Source organism: Adiantum capillus-veneris, chromosome 21 (genome assembly GCF_014529385.1).
Source record: "Adiantum capillus-veneris isolate H3 chromosome 21, ASM1452938v2, whole genome shotgun sequence".
In the NCBI taxonomy this organism is placed as follows: domain Eukaryota; kingdom Viridiplantae; phylum Streptophyta; class Polypodiopsida; order Polypodiales; family Pteridaceae; genus Adiantum; species Adiantum capillus-veneris.
In genome coordinates this window covers 133,636,242-133,655,489 of record NC_140951.1, presented here as the reverse complement: position 1 = coordinate 133,655,489, position 19,248 = coordinate 133,636,242, and the positions used below count along the sequence as shown (strand labels likewise).

Genomic DNA, 19,248 nt, shown 5'->3' with positions numbered 1-19,248 from the left:
ATTCCCCTTGTTTGTCTTCATAGGTCAGTAAAAATATGAACCTTTCAAGAACTGAGCTCCATAACCACCATTAGGGTTGCGGACAATGTCTTCTAAAGCTGAGAACATGCCATCATAAGATTGCAGGTACTGAGATTCACTTTGCAACCGATCGGAATCCCATCCATATTGACCTTCACATAGATTGTTTATTGACTACTATCACCCTCCTCCCCAACAAGCTTGAGGCATGCAGCAAGGGTGCTCCTTCGGTAGGATCGAACAGGGGGCAAGGGTCGTTGTGGAATTTAAGGTCAAGCTTGGAGTTGCACAACAATTCATTATCTCCCTCCCCATTGTAGCATTCAAAAAAGCCTTAATAGTTCTAGCAAGATACGGGCCAATCCCTCAAAGCTCTCTCTCTCTCTCTCTCTCTCTCTCTCTCTCTCTCTCTCTCTCTCTCTCTCTCTCTCTCTCTCTCTCTCTCTCTCTCTCTCTCTCTCTCTCTCTCTCTCTCGTGGGTGCTAGCGTCAGCCGATGAGGCCTTGCTGACGAGGATGGTGCCCTTCGTGGCTTTCAAATGGGAGTTTCACGCCAACTAAGCTGAACATCCACTAACCCATCACTAATATAATTTACTCATTGGTTTAATGTAACAATAAAGAGTGGATTAGTATTCTTCTCATCTTGTGCTCTACCACATGTGTTGTGTGTGTCTTCTTCTTCCCACACTCATCACATGCACGATGTGCATGCACTCACAATTTAAATTTCTTTACACATGTTAACCATACAATAAATATCTCTTAATGCATCATAATCAAATACCATTGCATATCTCTCCATTAAGAAAACAATTGTCATCAGTTGCTACTTTATTATAATGCAATGTTAACCATACAATAAATATCTCTGAATGCATCGTAATCAAATACCATTGCATATGTCTCCATTAAGAAAACAATTGTCCTCAGTTGCTATGTTATGAGTTGAGGTTTTGAGGGAGCTTTTTCTAGATTTTTGCGACATTGGCATTTGTGACATGGATGATGGATTATTTTGCTATCTACAATTCATGTTAACTGCTCCATTATCCACTCTTCGCCCCACTACAAACATGCAGAAGTCAACGAGTATGTCGGGTAGGGCAACAAGTGGACTCTTCCTTAATGTCCTTATGCATGATAGGCGGACGTCTTTGAACCAAGGCCAGCCATGTATGGACCTCTTATAATACGAAGGTGTCTCATCGTATTAATAAACATACTTCATGGAACATCTCCAACAAGCATCCATTCCCCTTGTTTTTCTTCATAGGTCAGTAAAAACTATGAACCTTTCAAGAACTGAGCTCCATAACCACCATTAGGGTTGCGAACCATGTCTTCCAAAGCTGAGAACATGCCATCATAAGATTGCAGGTACTGTGATTTACTTTGCAACAAATTGGAATCCCATCCATATTGACCTTCACATAGATTGTTTACTGACTACTATCACCCTCCTCCCCAACAGGCTTGAGGCACGCAGCAAGGGTGCTCCTTCAGTAGGATCGAACATGGGGCAAGGGTCGTTGTGAAATTTAAGGTCAAGCTTGGAGTTGCACAACAATTCATTATCTCCCTCCCCATTGTAGCATTCAAAAAAGCCTTAATAGTTCTAGCAAGATACGGGCCAATCCCTCAAAGCTCTCTCTCTCTCTCTCTCTCTCTCTCTCTCTCTCTCTCTCTCTCTCTCTCTCTCTCTCTCTCTCTCTCTCTCTCTCTCTCTCTCTCTCTCTCTCTCTCTCTCTCATGGGTGCTAGCGTCATCCGATGAGGCCTTGTTGACGAGGATGGCGCCCTCCGTGGCGTTGAGCAACAGAGTGAGGTTGGCAGCGCATGTGCAACACTTGTCAAGTGTTGCCATTCCCTTTGTGAAGCACGTGGTGAGACTGAGGTAGAACTCCTCCTACTGCTACACCTTTGGCTCCTAATTACTGCTTGTGGGCGACGTGCCTCTAAGGGAGCTGAGTGATATTGTGCCATCAAAGCTAGGAAAGAGAGCCTTTATAGAGTATCTATTTATTCTGGAGGGTTGAAATGTTGGGGCCTCTCTTGCACAGTTTGCCCAAAGAGTGGTAGACGTTACTCCATGGGTCATGCACAAGCTGTTGGAGGTGCAATCCACACAAAGGTGCAATGCTATCGAAGTCACTTGCTTGTCGTCGTCCTTTTGTTTCCTATTTTTTTTCTCTCAACGACTCTTCATCGTTATCCTCTTGGTGTCCTTGCCCTCAAAGATTGCTTGTCCTCGGTGGCATTTAGAATCCTGAAAATGTAGGGACCTTATTACGCACTGTTGCAGCCTTTGATTGGGATGGGGTCTTCCTATTGAATGGCTATTGTGACCCGTTCAATGAAAAGGCTCTACGGGAATCTCAAGGAGATTGCTTCTGGGTTCCATAGCATGTGGCAAATGGAATCAATTTCAATCCCTTGCAAAGAGAAGAAAGTTGGTGTTTTATGTGGGTGAGGCTGAAAGGCCAAAGGGTGGACTGGCATATGGTTCTCCTCCCAACCTCCCTACTTATGGCTCTTGTCATAATAACTAATATCTAATTCTCCTAAATGATTTTCTCATGTTAAACTGATCATTTAATATGGGGAAGTACCAGGGGAGAAAAAGCTAGAATATTGGTTAGGCTGGCAAACCGGTCACAATAGGGATCCAAAGGAGGGAAAATAGGGATACAAAGGGGGGGCCATCTGCAAAAGAGCAATGTGCATCAATAGCTTCAAATAAGGTTCAACCCATTAAGACTTCCAATATGCTAAGGTCCCAAACTTCAAAGGTAATGTCCAATGGCCAAAGTGTGGGGGAATTGGATGGTCATGGGGAAGACTAAAAAGTCTTCCCACATCCCTATCTAGGAGGGGGCAAGCCATATTAGTAGGGGATACGAGAGAAACACACACACACACACACACACACACACACACACACACACACACACACACACACACACACACACACACACACACACACACACACACACACACACACACACACACACTTACTTCCAAGCTCTCTTTACACAAAGGGCATAGTGGACACATGTCAGCTTCCTACCCCAGTTTCCCCCAAGGTGCACTCAAATCCTATTGGATGTCCATAGAGGTGGACCAATGAGAATTAGGCTAGAGTAAATTTGGTTTAATTCATTTAAAAACACTTGATAAAAGAACCAATAGAAATTATGCTCTCTAGAAGACTAATTGACAGTCTCCTAAGGGGTCCAATGAGCATTCAACAGCCCAATGGCTTGCCTGATTCCTATTGGCCAGAAGACTAAGAGGTCCAATGAGAGTTTAATTGCATTATTTAAATACCTAAAGCTCTCACAAAAAGGGGGAAAGGGGGACACATGTCACAAGACTATCACTTATGCATCTTAAATGTCATTGGCTAAGCTTTGCAGGGGCCGATAGGATGCCAACATGAGCAATTAGCAAGAGGGGTCGACCAAGAGAGAGAGGGGGCTGATTTTTGCAAGGAATTATCACACACACACACACACTCACACAATCTCATGTGTGAAGTAAAGAAGACTATCTCCTTCTCAAGCTTTAATGAAAAGCTCATCATCTACTCCAAGCTTGTGAGAAGGGAGGCCTACACCAACAACTCTTGGCTTTGTGATGCAAATCCAACCAAGAGCCAAGCTCCAATGCATGCTCATCTCCTCTACCATGCTAATTACTAAGCTATGCTAAGCTATTAAGAGTGACTATGTGAGGAGACATACTTCTTTGTCGTAAGAATACTCCTTCTTCCTCTCGATCTACTCTCATACCCTGCTAGCTCTCACCATCTTCGAAGTGAAGGAGTACGAGCGGAAGTGCGACGCGAGAGAGAGTGCGAGAAGAAGAGCACGATGATATGGTGAACTCGCTCTACTGTAATGTGTAGAGCATAGTGAGTTCTTATTAGGTTTTTACAAAAGAATATGTGTACATACCTGGGCCTGCCCATTTACCTGGGCGACCACATTGGGCTTTATACCCCAACAACCTCCCACTTAAAGTCCAATGTGGTACTTTAAGTGTGAGAGAAGCTACTATACAAGCTAATATACAAGAGATGTAGAGAAGTGATGTACTACCCTACACCTAACTGCTTGCGAAAATGCGCAAAGCTCTCTGAGGGAAGTCCTTTTGTAAGTAGATAAGCAAGATTTTCTGTGGTGTGAACTTTGACAAGCTGAAGTTGCTTATCCTCGAGCATTTCCCTGATGAAATGATACTTCACATCCACATGCTTTGTCTTTGAGTGATAAACTGGATTGCGAGCCAATTGTATAGCACTTTGACTATTACAATATAACACAGGCATCTCTTCTTTGATTCCCAAATCTGTTACTAGTCGAAAGCCAAATTGATTCTTTGCATGCCTCTGATGCTACAACATATTCAGCCTCTGTAGTAGACCGAGTAACACAATCTTGTAACCTAGAACGCCATGATACTACTCCACCAGCCAATGTAAAGACATACCCTGACGTAGACCTTCGGTTGTCTAAGTCACGTGCATAATCTGAGCCTGTAAAAACCTTTACACTTAGCTCCTGACTCCCATAGCATATGCGCATACTCTTTGTAGCTTTCAGGTATCTCAATATTCCTTTCACTGCCTCCCAATGTTTCTTGCCTGGGTTTGACATGTATCGACTTACTACTCCCACTGCAAATGCAATGTCTGGGCGAGTAGCAATCATTGCATACATCAAACTACCCACTGCAGACGCATATGGAATCTTATCCATTTCAGCCTGTTCTTCCTCGGACACAGGACAATCTTGTTTGCTAAGTTTCACATATGGTGGCAATGGAATACTCAATGCCTTTCCGTTCTCCATATTGAAACGTTGCAAAACCTTGTCAATATACTCTGTTTGAGATAACCAAATCAACTTCTTTGATCTGTCTCTCTCAATGCGCATACCAAGTATATGACTTGCCTCACCCATGTCTTTCATGTCAAACGATTTTTCCATCTTTGACTTCAAAGATGAAATTTCTTCCAACTGCTTGCCAGCAATCAACATGTCATCCACATACAAAATAAGGATCAGCCAACTACCATCCTTAGCCTTTTTTGTATATAGACAGTGATCGAACTCACTACGTTTGTAGCCTTGAGAAAGCATAAACTTGTGGAATTTATGGTACCATGCCCTCGGTGATTGTTTTAAGCCATAAAGACTCTTTAACAACTGGCATACCCAATCTTCCTTGCCTTTCTCAACAAACCCTTCTGGCTGCTGCATGTAAATTTCCACATCTAAATCACCATGCAAGAACAGTGTCTTGACATCCATTTGGTGCAACACCAAATCTAATATGGCAACCAATGCAAGAAAGCATCTCAATGTAGTCATCTTGACCACCGGAGAGAAGACTTCATCAAAGTCAATGCCTTGTTCTTGCTTAAAGCCCTTGTCAACAAGCCTTGCTTTGACCTTTGGCTGACTATCATGAGCGGTGATCTTATACCTGTAAACCCATTTACAAGGTAGAGCCTTTTTGCCCTGTGGTAATTTAACTAGCTTCCATGTCTTGTTTTTAAGCAAAGCTGTCATCTCTGATTGCATGGCCAATTGCCAATTCTCGGAGTCCTTCATTTGCATTGCTTCCTTGTAACATGAAGGCTCATTGCAATCAGTCAACATGACATAGTTCATAGATGGAACAAACCTATCAGGAGGTCACATGACGCGTCCAGATCTACGCACAATAGGTGGCTCAGGCTCAGCCACAACCTGTGGTTTCACTCTATCCTACTGTCCTTGCTCCTCTTGAGCCCTGACATTTTGTCTTGCACGTGCAGGTCCATCTTCTTGGAAGACAACTCTTCTAATCTCCTCAACCCTCTTTGGTTTAGAATGATATTTGGCTTCACTAAAGTGAACATCATTGCTGCGGATAACCTTTCTGGATTCGGGATCCTAAAGTCTATATACCATCTCACCAGAATTACCATAGCCTAGAAAGATGCACTTTCTACTCTTTGGCTCAAGTTTGTTCCTAAATTCCTTTGCAACGTGAGTATATGCCTCACAGCCAAAGACTCTGAGATGCTTGTATGAGGGCACCTTGCCTGACCATACCATCTCTGCCACTAAATCCTTCTGCAAAACCTTGCTAGGAGACCTATTTATAAGATGAACAGCTATTGATACAGCTTCAGCCCAAAACCCATTTGGCAGCTGTGAATTAGACAACATACTTCTGACCTTCTCTTGTATGGTCCTATTCATCCTCTCAGCAACACCATTTTGAGGAGGATTGTAAGGAGCAGTAAGTTCACGTTTTATACCTTTTGACTCACAAAAGTCCTGAAAGGCCTTTGAAACATACTCTCCACCATTGTCAGTGCATAAGCATTTAAGCTTCTTGCCACTCTGATTCTCCACAAGTGTCACAAACGTTTTGAAAACACTAAACGCTTCATCCTTGTGCTTGAGAAAGTAAACCCATACTTTTCTCGAGTAATCATCTATAAATGTCACAAAGTAAGAAGCTCCCCCTAGAGATAGGTTAGGCATAGGTCCACACAAATCACTATGAACAAGTGCCAACTGTGTATCTCTTCTACTGCTTCTATGCTTATGTGGCTGCTGTGTTTGCTTACCATACAGACAATGTTCACAGAATTCAAAATCATTAAATGACAAGCCAGGAAAATAACCAGAACGAGACAAGATTTCCATTCCCTTCTTGGACATATGTCCTAACCGGCTATGCCACAAAGAAACGTTCGGCTGCTCGGTTACATTGATTACATTTTTAGAGACATTTGATACATAAATCATGTAAAGTCCTCCAGACTTTACTCCATGTGCTACTGTCATAGAACCGTTGGATATCTTCCACATGTTATGTCCAAAAGTGGTGACGTAGCCAGAATCATCAAGTAAACCTCTATTGATCAAGCTCTTTGTAATTGCGGGAACATGTCTCACATTCTTTAGCGTGGAAGAAGAGCCATTCTGAAACTTCAATTGAACATCTCCTACACCTAAGATCTCACATGTCTGCCCATTGCCTAGCCGAACATGATTTTTAGTGGTCACATAAGAGGTAAACCACTCCTTGTTTGGAGACACATGAAGTGATGCCCCTGAGTCTATAATCGAGTCACTCAGTGCATTTCCATCAGATGCTGTAAGAAGAGCTGAGTCCATTGTATCCTTCAAAAAGTAGATGTCTCCTGACACTAGAATGTCATCTTCTGCAACAGTGTTTGTCACATTTATTTCTTGAATCTTCACTGAGGACTTGTTCTTCTCACCATGGTCTTTAGCTTTCTCTTTGCCTTTTTCTGCTTTCCATTCTCTGTAGTCTCTTTTCATGTGACCCTTCTTGCCACAATGGTAGCATTCTATGTCACTCTTGCCTTTAGCAATGCGGGACTTGCTACGAGACTGATTCCTCTTTCCACCTTTGCACTTTTCTTTGGTCCTTCCCCTGACAACTAAGGCTGTTCCTTTGCCTTTGCCCATTGTCTTTCTATTGGTTTCTTCAGTAAGCAGACTTCCTTCTACACCTGCTATGTTGAAACCATCTGGAGGTGCATAATTACTCAAAGCTGTGCGAAAAGTGTCCCAATTTTCCTGCAATGTGATCAACAGGAACATAGCTCTAACAGGTTCATCAAACTTGACACCTTGAGTTGACAACTGACTGTAGATTGTGTTGAATTCATTCAGTTGATTGGACATAGGTGTCCCTTCTTTCATCTTCAACTCAACAAGCTTCTTAAGCCAGTATACCTGTGAAGCTGCACTCTGCTTCTCATAAAGATCACTCAGCTTTAACCATGCTTGATAAGCCGACATCTCATCTGCTACATTGAAGTAAACGCTTTCTGCCAAAGTCAGCATAATGGTAGAAAGTGCCAATTCATCCATTTCGCTCCATTCATCTTCGTCCATATCTTCTGGTTTTATCCCCTTGAGCTTTATAGGTCTTATCTGCTTCTTTTGTACCAACACGTGCCAAATCTGCTTCTTCCACAATGGGAAATTGGTTCCATCCAGCTTCTTGATATTGTAAAGAGCAGTGTCCTGTGATCCAGCCATAGCTACGCTTCACAATAGTTTACTTTCCTGGGAAAACTTCGGCAAAGTTTCCCCTGTAAACTGACCTCTGAACCAATATCAACTTGTCAAATGAACCAAGAAAGCTTCAGATTTTGTAGAAATTTCGGCAGAGTCTCCTTTGTAAAATGGCTATGGTGTACTAAAAAAACAGACCAAAAACAGCTCAAAAAACCACTGTCTCTCTAACACTGTAAGCTGTGGGTAAACCTGTCCTGCACCTGTACTGTCTCTCACTGTCCTGTCACTGTCCTGTAAGCATAGACTGCGACAATGCCTCAACGGAAGTAAAGCAAAGATGCAATCCCAACTGTCTAACTCACAGTCAATACATCCTAGCTGCCTATCTAAGGGTGCTCGAGGGATCGCTCCAAGACCTGTATCACCGAAAGGATCTCAACATTCGAGAATCCCCCAGCTCAATAAAACCTCACTCGACCCTCAACAAAGGCTGCAGTAAATCTGACAGTACATAGACTTCCCACAAAGTCATACATCCACAAATTTCCCAATGTATGCTGTAACCGCTGCAGCGGTTGTTTGCTGTGTGACTCACAGCCAACAAACCCTCAGCAGACATACATCATCTCTGACAAAACATCCCATGTGGAAGTACCTGCAATGTCAGGATGAAATCTGGATTATCAAGCAGCAAACACAAGCTACCTGATGAACTAGTGGATGTTGCCTACAATCTGTGTGTAGATGCGTTCGTGTCGTATGTGACACGCCTCCAAGAACTGTGAGCCGTCCTTCGATGTGTAGACAGCCACAAATCAACACTCTGGGAGTGTCGATATCCTCAGCACCTGCAGTCGTAGGTCGAAAACCCTAAATTTGCAGAGTCGGATTTGCACCCGCCAAGACCACGTAGTCGAAAATGGCCTGCGTAGAACTTTGTCGAAGCCGAACGGTAGCCGAGATGATCTCAGAATGAAATTCTAAGAAGACCAAGCCCTTTGGGCTTACCCATAGGAATTTGGGCCGTGTCTTCGCCTGTCGAATCTCACTCCAATCTGAGCAGGTGACTCTGGCTACCTGCAAATGCTGCCCCGAGCCTCGATCTGAGCTCTGATACCAGTTGAAGGAGTACGAGCGGAAGTGCGACGCGAGAGAGAGTGCGAGAAGAAGAGCACGACGATATGGTGAACTCGCTCTACTGTAATGTGTAGAGCATAGTGAGTTCTTATTAGGTTTTTACAAAAGAATATGTGTACATACCTGGCGGCCCGCCCACTTACCTGGGCGACCACATTGGGCTTTATACCCCAACACGAAGGTGTGTGAGGTCTTGGGTCTGAGACTGTGAGGGAATTGATGTTGTGTTTTCAAGTGTAAGCTTGGTGTTTGAAGCTTCCATCTTCATTGCACCAACAAGTTATTGAAAGAACACAAAGTATTGTATTGTAAATTGCCTCTCTTGATGGGGGAAACATATAATACAAAGCCTTTTGGAGGGGGGACCGACTCCATGTAAATCTTGTCCTCAACTGTTGTCAGTAGCTTAATTTCTCTCTCTTTTTGAAGTATTGTTCATGCCTATCTAACTAGGTGTTATGCTTTTGTTTCTCTCTTGCTATGATCATTAGGAATCTTGTCTTAATGAAATGCTCACTATGTCTATGTTATTTTCCGCTACATACAAGTTACTAGACCATTAAATGTTACATTGGTATCAAAGCACAAGGTTTCTCTTTTCTTGCTCAAGAAGAGAGGTCCTCAAGCTAATTATAAATGGTTGTTATCATTACTTGCAATTAAGTAGAATAGGGATTTTTCAGCCTTGCAGTGCGCCTGCTTCGTGCAGATAACGAGGCATCACCGTCGAGAGCTATGGTCTTAATAGTGGAGTCCTATGAGTATTGCCTAGGGCTTAACCACTATTGAGCTATTAGAAGCTTGAGAGGAGACGGTATTGTTTTGGTGGTGAAAGACCCTCTCTTCTATTCCTTGCAATTAATGATATTCTAGCCATGAGTACAGGAGCTTGAGTGCTTTTCTAAAGGGGTTAAGAGGAGTAGCAACTAGGGCTTGAAGTGCCAAAGTATGCTTAAAAGTTTTACACCTAAAAGTTGTTAGAATGGCTGACAATAGTAAAGAGACTAAAATTAATGTTGATAACTTTGATTTTGCTAATGAACAAGCTACTAATGATGCCCCTATGCTTATTAATTGCCTTGTTACTAGGCTTCAATAAGCCATGAGCAATCTACCTCCAAAGTCAAGTGCAATGGTAGCTACGTGCTCATGGGATTCTCCAAACTCCCCACCAAGAAGAGAGAGTACCTAGGAAGCCTCCTTGTGAGACTTCCAAAAGAGGCCTCTCTCCGATAAGGGAAGAAGAAGAGGATCCGTACGAAGGGCTCAAAAATCTACTACTTGACGATGCATCTCCTTCCCAAAGGAGAACTCAAGTTTCAATGGTAGAGCCCCCACCAAAAGAACGAGAAAGAAGTGAGTCTCCTACTGCCTCGATGGAGATGGCTCCACAAAGACGGCAGGCAAAACGCTCTCCAACACCCCGTAAATGGAGAAGACCATCGCACACTTCTCCACGCCATAATTCAAAGAGGGACGACAGAAAACAAGAGAAGAAAAAGGCGAGAAAGAGGTCACCCTCTTCTCCATCTTCTTCACCCTCTTCCTCTTATGAAAAAAGTGGTGGTTCAGACAAGGAGGAACAAGGAAAGAAAAAGGCGAGAAAGTGGTCACCCTCTTCTCCATCCTCCTCAAATTCTTCCTCTTCTAAAGAAAGTGATGGTGTAGCTTTTGAACCACCAAAAAGAAGAGGCCATAGGAAATCCTATGCTGCATGGAAAAGGTCGTCCAAGCTCAAAAAGTTTAAAGAGGGAGGAAAGAACATCTCTTTCCTTATCTACAATGGCACCTTTGGTGCTACAGACAAAGTTTTGGCCTTCATCCAACAATTCAATGCGGCGTTTGGAGATGAGGGCTTCACGGATTCCTCTAAGCTACTCCATGTAGCTATGCATTTTCAAAGTCCGCCAGGCAATGGTGGTCTAGACTACTGGCAAACGATGAAGCTCGATGAACATGGAAAGCTTTAAGAGCTTCCATCATGAAGTAGTTTTTAGCTACCGATGCCAAAGACAAAGTACTCACTGAATGGCAAAGCTTGAAGCTCTCTCCCTGCGAATCTATTCATAAATATGTAGACAAGTTTTGGGACTTACATCTCAAAGCCACTGTCTTCAAAAAGATGGATTTTGGAGAGCAAAACCAACAATTTTGTGCGGGTTTAACTGAAGATATGGTGGAGTATGTCAACTCCCAAAGGCCACGCACCATATCTGTGGTCATACACCATACCATGGTGGCTTCATGAATTAATTTTCAACAAGAGGCTAAGAGAAATCTTAAGCCCACGGAGAACAAGGACCGTAACAATGAGCCCCAGGGGAAGGACAATGTCCAAAAGTCTCCTAAAGGCAACACCGACAACAACAAAGCTAAGGAGAAGGGAGTTTATAAAGACAAAAATAAACTCTCTCCTATCGGGCTTCAGCGTTATCGTAAAGATAACCACCGTTTCAAGTGCGGGGAGCAAGGGCATGCCTATCGTGCTTGTCCCCACAAGAATACACGAAATGAGCCTCCTAGAGCTACCTTGGTCGAAATCCAAGGAGAGGATGCTCACCACAAAGGATCTCCTCTATGTCATGTTTGGGGAAAGGTAAGAGAACATGATGCTTTTATCCTCTTTGACCCTGGTTCTACTCACAATTTCATATCCATAGAGTTGGCCACCAAGCTAGGCATCCAAGCATATAAGATGGGAGATGTCCTACCCGCCGAGGGTGCTTTCAAGGGGCAAGAAGCCTCAATCACTCCCTTAATTGGGAAATTGAGGCTCCATGTCCAAAGCTATGTGGACAAGGAGGACTCCTTTATCTTCCTCTCAAGCATGAGGATGTAATCCTAGGGGCACCATGGTTTGATCACATGGCTGCCAATGTTAAATTCCCTGAAAGGCATATCCACTTTAGGTTCAGGGAAAAAGATATGTACATAGATGCTAAGGACTTGGGTAACACCATACCCATTGTATATACGTAAGCTTTCAATAAGTCAATAAAGAGCTCTATTTCCGTGTATATGATTTTTGTTAAAGATTCTCAAAATGAACCTAATGCTTTAGCAAAAGAAAACATAAACAATCACTAGGAATTAGAGTTATCCAAATTTCTCAAGGGGTTTCAAGATGTTTTTATTGACGACATCCCTTGTGAACTACCTCCTAAACGAGGCAATGATGACTATGCAATTGAACTTCGTCCAGGAAGTTCACCGCCTAATAAACCTCCTTATAGAGTTTCTCAAGCTCAACAAGAGGAGATTATGCGGCAAGTGCATGAGTTAGTTGAGAAGGGCATGCTTAGGCCTAGCTCATCTCCATTTTGTTCATCCGTTGTTAGCAGCAAGCTAACTTGGATACCATTTTTTGGAGCTCTCATTGTAAAAACACTTATTATTTTGATAAATCAGGAATACTGTAACTCCTATGTTACGGATAAACCTTGTAACTGATGAGCCGGGGCTACAAGCTTCCAGATTGTATCAACTTGTCAGTACGCATCTTTAGTTAGAGCTCCCAGATTATTAGTTTTGACCACCAAAAACCTCGGCTAAGGTATAAAAGCCAATTTTTGTAAGTTAATCTTAAGTTTTTGGATAATGAAATACACAGCGTGAGCTAACGACACTCACTTCTCTCCTTCTCGTGCTTCCTACTCCCTCCCCGATTGTCACATTGCAGTCGCGTTTGTTGCATTGCAACCGCAGGTAAGAGCTCTACGCATTGACGTAAACACTTCACGGTATTTCGTAGCTTTTGGCATCGCCGACCCGCGACCTAATTTCATCATAAGTAAGAATTTACACTTCAAAATCAAAAATTAAGCATAGGTGGGGTATTGAGGCATCATTGCTAAGCATTTCGGTGCATTCTGGGTCGAATATGACTAGGTCAAAAATCCATTGCTGTTAATAATCGTGATTTTTTCACTTGACCTAAAGTGGGATTTGAGACAATAAGCATGTGTGCTTAGGTCTTATAAACATGTCCTAGAAGTTTCATTACGTTTGGATGTCATTTAATGCTGTAACGGATGTGATTTGTTTGCCGATGATCTATTGGCTTTTGGTGATTTCAGTCATTTGAGTGTAGCTTGAGTTAGATGCGAGTTGTTTATTGTTTTTCGAAATATTGACAACCTCTTGTAGCCTCTGTACACTAGTCGAGTCAGCTTCGTCCCATGGATTGACAATTTAATCGTGGTTCTCGCTAAATCTGCAATAAGATAGGAGTGAGGTTAGACACCCCGCCCCACATTTGGCGCCGATGCCGGGGATCGAAGAGACCTAAACTAGGGAAACACATGAGCGTTTTGTGAAGTTATCCTTTAACTTCCTCTAGGATCTCCTAGAGTAAAAACATTCTTTTAGAAACCGCATAGCTTAAGATTGTCGTCTTTTGCTGTGTAGAGGTAGCTTGGAGGTAAGTTGTACTTGCCAAGTGCCTTTAGGATTGTAGGATTGTAGAACTAGATTAGAATTTTGAGAATGATTGATAGAAGAGACAAGTCTTAAGATCAATGCTCAGGAAACCATAAAAAACAAGAAAACAAGTGTTTGTGGACACTTTCCATAACCCCATTGCATGAGAACCTAGGATTAGGGTAAGTAGGATCCAAGGTGGATTTTAGAACATTGCTCTCTCCGAAAGAATCATTGTGAGTTGTTATTTGAAGTTGCAGAATTTCAGGTCCACGGCTAGAAATAGTACGAAAAGACTCCAAACAACTCAATCCGACTGGAGAGTATGCTTAAAAGTTGTATGAACCAGTGGGTAAGCTCAATGACACATTGAGGTAAAAATTTCAAGAGTTTGCAAAAACTCTAATTATTTACTTTTTCTTGACATTTTAGAACAAATTAAGTTTTGACTTGATTCATAGGCTTAAAATAGCTCCTGAAAAAACTGTCCATTGAAAAAGTGCAAAAACATGTTCATTTTGGGCATAAAGTAAATAATCATAATCACGATTATTTACTTTCAGCACAAAATTGACCAAGGTTGATACTAGTGACTCATTGCATGTGTACAAACAACTTTTATAAAGGCACATAGGATTTGGATCACCAAACTGACAAAAAACTGGATAAAAACTAAAGTTTGTACTGACTTTTGGGAACTTGAGTGTAAATTGGGAAAAAAATTATCCAAACTTGATGAAATTTGATTCATAGGCTTATATTGATGTGATATACATGTGTACATGCTCACTTGACCAAAAAGATGTAAAAAGTTGCCAATTGTAAATAATCGTGATTATTTACATCTGCCCCATTTTTCAATTTTTTTGGACTAAGTTAGCATACCACTAGTTTTACCATGTTGTAATAAGCCCACACACCAAATTTGGTAAGAATTGGATCATTGGATTGAAAATTGTGACCAAATTTGCAAAGTCAGTCCTGCGGACAAAAACTGATGACCATTTGACAAAAAATAGTCCAAACTTGAGGAAACTTGACGAGAGACCTTAAGTTGGAAGTGCTTCACAGATCTGTGTCAAGATTGGGACAAAAACTTGCAAAAAATTAGCTAGAGTAAATAATCACGATTATTTACATCTGCTACAAAAATTGATGATTTTGCACATTTGAGTATACCACAAGGTCAAGCATATCAAGTAGACCACACGAATCAAATTTGGTGAAATTTGGATCACAAAAGTGAGACTTAAGCCAGATTCTTGAAAACCGAGTCTGCGGATACGAAACAGTTGATAAACTTAAACAGACTTTGTCCAAACTTAGTGAAACTTGTCCAAGGACCTTAACAGCTTGTATACTTGGCAAACCAAGCCAAAAAGTGTAAAAAATGACAAAAGTAAATAATCGCGATTATTTGCTGCTGCTACACAGAGACACTAATTTTGACTTTTGAGCTTGTACAGTGTTAGACCAGCATAATACAAAGCCACCGGGCAATTTTGAGTTCAATTGGATCCAAATTGGTACATGTTCACTCAATTTTTAAGTTGCAGATTAATCCTTTGATTTTTGCCAAAGTCGAGTATGAAAATTTCATTTGCTGACTCCTATAACTTGATTTGAAGTGATACACATAGACCAATCACAATAGTTAGCAAGAACTACATAGTCTTTGTGAAAGAATAGCTAACTTGATCAAAATTGTACAGGAATCAGGTTGTAGACAAGGAATCGGCAACTTGAGGGAAGTTGCTATCAAGTCAAGCGGAAGAAATTGACAACGGTACTCTATCCAGGGCTTCACAAGTCTTTATGAATCTTAGATCTGGTCGTGTACTAGGAAATCAGGGCATACTTGGAGAAACCTCCAGTAGAGTATCCATCGAAGAAAGAGTGAATCGAGGCAATTCCTTGCACACTATTCTTGAAGAAGTTCAGACACTTTCTCAGATTCAACATCTGAAATGTCTTCCTACTCAACTCACTCAGAAACCGGAACGACAATGCGCTACAAGCATATACTCTCTTTTTATAAGACTAATCTCTATGGAGCTCAGGTTTACCTGGATCCGAACGAAGAGTATGCTATTTGCATTGATGACCATGGTATTGAGTTCAAAGAGGAGATCAGGGCAAACAAACAAACAAGAAAAAATGTACATGGATAGAAACGAAACTCAGTATTTACAAGTCGAGAACCCTGACATGATAGACAAATGGGGGTTAGAAGTAAACACCATAATTCCAGATATGGCCGCAAAAGAAGGTCAACTTTAGAATTCGAGGGATACGATCAAGTTGATTTGAAACCTTTGAAACGGCTTAGTACAGATAATCGTAGGATCGGAGTCTATCCTTGGGAGGATAGAAATGTAAAAGATCTTCTATGGACTTTACATGTCAAATCAGGACAACTAACGTCCATGAAGATCATCTATATCTTCAAGATCAAAGATAAGGGATCAACAGATCTACCAACCTACCTGTTTAGGGATTGTTATAACAACAACTTTGTTATGATGACTCCCGAGGAGGTAGAACAAACCAAATACCAAGGGTATTCCATAAGGATTGGATATTCGGACAAGGACCAGAAGCTATTCCAGGAGATGAACATCGTGAGAGATTTCTGAGAGTAATGTTAAGAAACCGAAACCACCTCACACGAAGAAAACCGGGTGACACTAAAGCCAGTCCAGGGCTACATGAGTCACTATTTTCAACGGACTCGTTTGAAGGACTCGGAACATGACCAACTGCCAAGAGACCGTGAGTTGAACCAAATAGAAGTGTCAGACCACCCGATTTTCAGAAATGGGTCAGAAAATACAGTGGATCGGGGGATCCATATGACCACTTAGCAAACTTTAAGCAAGTGCTAAGAGCATAACACATTTTCGATTTCCATACTCAATTCGAGGAGTTTGGAATGACATTAGAAGGAAAATCATTGACATGGCTCCAAAATATTTCACCAAGGTCAATCATGGACTTGAACACATTACCTCAAGGATTTGTAGCTGCTTGTTCAAAAACGGGGATCAACACAATACGGTGGCTCAAATCTACAACTTTAAACAGAAACAAGGTGAGTCTGTTAGGGATTGTGCAACTTGAATAAAACAATACATTGCAAGATGCCCAGGGCTAGAGATATCTGTAGAAGAACGATTAGTATCATTGTTTCTAGATGGACTGCTAAACAAAGAACTTCATGCTATACTGTATAGCAAGAAGAATACAACCCTAGAAGAGTGTGTGTCACATGCTATTGAATTAGGAGACAATTGTGATATTTTCAACGAAGAAGATGTCCCTAAGGATAACCAAAGTGAGAAAACAGCATCCACCAAACCAGCACAAGTGGGAACGGCTGCTGCAACACCACTTTCAGCCATAGAAGACATGCTCAAATGGATGAATGACATGATGAATAACTTGCAAAAAGCACTTATGAGAGGACCAGGACAAGGGATACCTCAACAGGGACAACCAATTATACCGCAGAAATGGTGTGCAATCGAGGGTAAATGGACCAACCATGATACCAATGAGTGCTACTACCGACCAAAGTATGTTGGGAATGTTCAGTACGTTCCCATGAGGCCACAAGGACAACCCATGTACAGATATTAGCCTAACATGGCCCTAGGTCAAAGACCACCGATGGGTATGGAAAGACCTCAACCCATGTTGGGTCAACAACCTCCGTATCCAGGACATAATGTAGTGCCTGTAAAGTACATGCATCTAGAGGGAGTCATAGATGAACAAGCACTAGTGTCTGTTACACCCTATGCTGAGCCTAGTCCATCTATAATAATGGTAGAAGGATATTGGTATAATTCACATCCACCACCAATGGAAGAACCTGTGACTTATGCTCCACCAGAGCTTGCATCAATGTACTATGTGGCTAATCAAGGTGTTAGACCTCCTATGGTAAGACCCATGATTAAACCAAGAACGAAAACTGTCATAACTGTGGTGCAGATGATCATTGGAAAAATGAATGCCCAGAGCCTGACAAAAACCTCAAGCTAGTTGAAGCTTATTGCATACAATGTTGCAAAAAGGGAGGACACTTCCCGGAAGATTGTCCTAAGAATCCTTTAAACAAGGGCAAAACAGTAGTAAGCGTAGTCCAAGTGATACCTAATAGCTCATCTAAGATTGAACCGATTGTTCCAATCAAGGTAATTACCAGAGTCCAAGCTAAAAAAAAGAAACATAACTCCTTTGATGATTCGGAGAATACAAAAATTACCTCTCAAAAGACCAAAAGAAGCAAAAGTAAAAGGTATGAGATGAGAAAACAGAAACAACGGGTTGAAATCGAGGAGAAAGCAAAGAAGCTATTCTAGGAAAAGGTGAAAGAAACTGGAAGCAAAATCAAGGAAACCACTGTGAAATCGGGAGGATAAATTTTGGTTGACAAAAATTTTGAGCCTATTAATGCAGCCTTGGAAGCCTACCAAGCGGGACTTAAAGCATGCCAAAACATGGAAAACAAATGAAAAAACTATCCTTCTCCAGACATGGAAGCAACTAATCTTGAAGCTTATCAAAATTTGGTAAGAATCACGCAAGAAAGGTTGAAAAAACAAAAACCCAAGCTCAAAAGTATGGCAAAACCTGAAGAGCTTGTGGTAAGAGACACTAAAGAAAAATCCAAAGTGGTGGTAGAACCCCACCTTGAAACAAAAGAGCCAGAACTTATAGTGCCAGACATCGAAGATGCCTTAGACATAATTCCATTCCTAGAGGAAGACTGACCAGGACACTTATGGGAAAAAGTTAGAGAGATCAATGATGGGAGCCTAACTCTAAAGTCAGCTCCTATAAAGGAAGTTTGGTTAGACAACCTACCTCCTGATATGGACATGGATGTACAATCCTTGTATGGGGATTGTGGATCTGAAGCTTCGAGAATGTCTAAACCATTGACCTTGAAAACACTACCCTCTTACTTGGGAGATAACAAAGATGAATCCATAGTGTGTAAAACCACTCAGGTAAAAAGAGCAGAACAAACCCTAGAGGTAGACATCATCCATTCAATCATGCCTACACCCATCCAATGCACTCTTAATTTGGGAGAACTGTTGAAAATCAGACCATATTTATGGAATGATCTACAGAAAACTCTAGAGAAGGTGGGAATAACGGGGCTAATCGCAATTTTTTTGAGAAAATTGAAACACAAAATGGATAACAAAGAGATTTGATCTGTTCCAATGAACAAAGTCAAAGAATAATACAAAGGGGAAGAAGGAAACACAACCCTTCAGTGAGGTATAATGATATAGAAACCATGGCAATACTGGATAGTGGAGCAGGCATAGCCATAGCCACAAAAGCAGTATGGGAATCCTGGGGACTGCCATCCATTAGAGAAACCCGAATGAAATTGCAATTGGCTAATGGACACATTGAAAGACCCCTAGGACTGCTTGAAAAAGTGATAGTTAATTCCTGTGGGATTGAATATCATAACACACTTTTGCCATAGTAGACTTTGGAAAGAAACTCAATTACAAAATCATATTGGGAAGAACTTTCATGCGACAAGTACAACTCATCCAAGATCGGGAAAATAATTATCTGTAC

At 41.6% G+C, this 19,248-nt stretch overlaps 1 pseudogene; it reads left to right on the top strand.

Annotated features, from left to right (window-relative positions):
• Nucleotides 1–1,812: 1,812 nt before the first annotated feature.
• On the top strand, nt 1,813–2,571 carry LOC147431765 (uncharacterized; annotated as a pseudogene).
• Nucleotides 2,572–19,248: the final 16,677 nt, after the last annotated feature.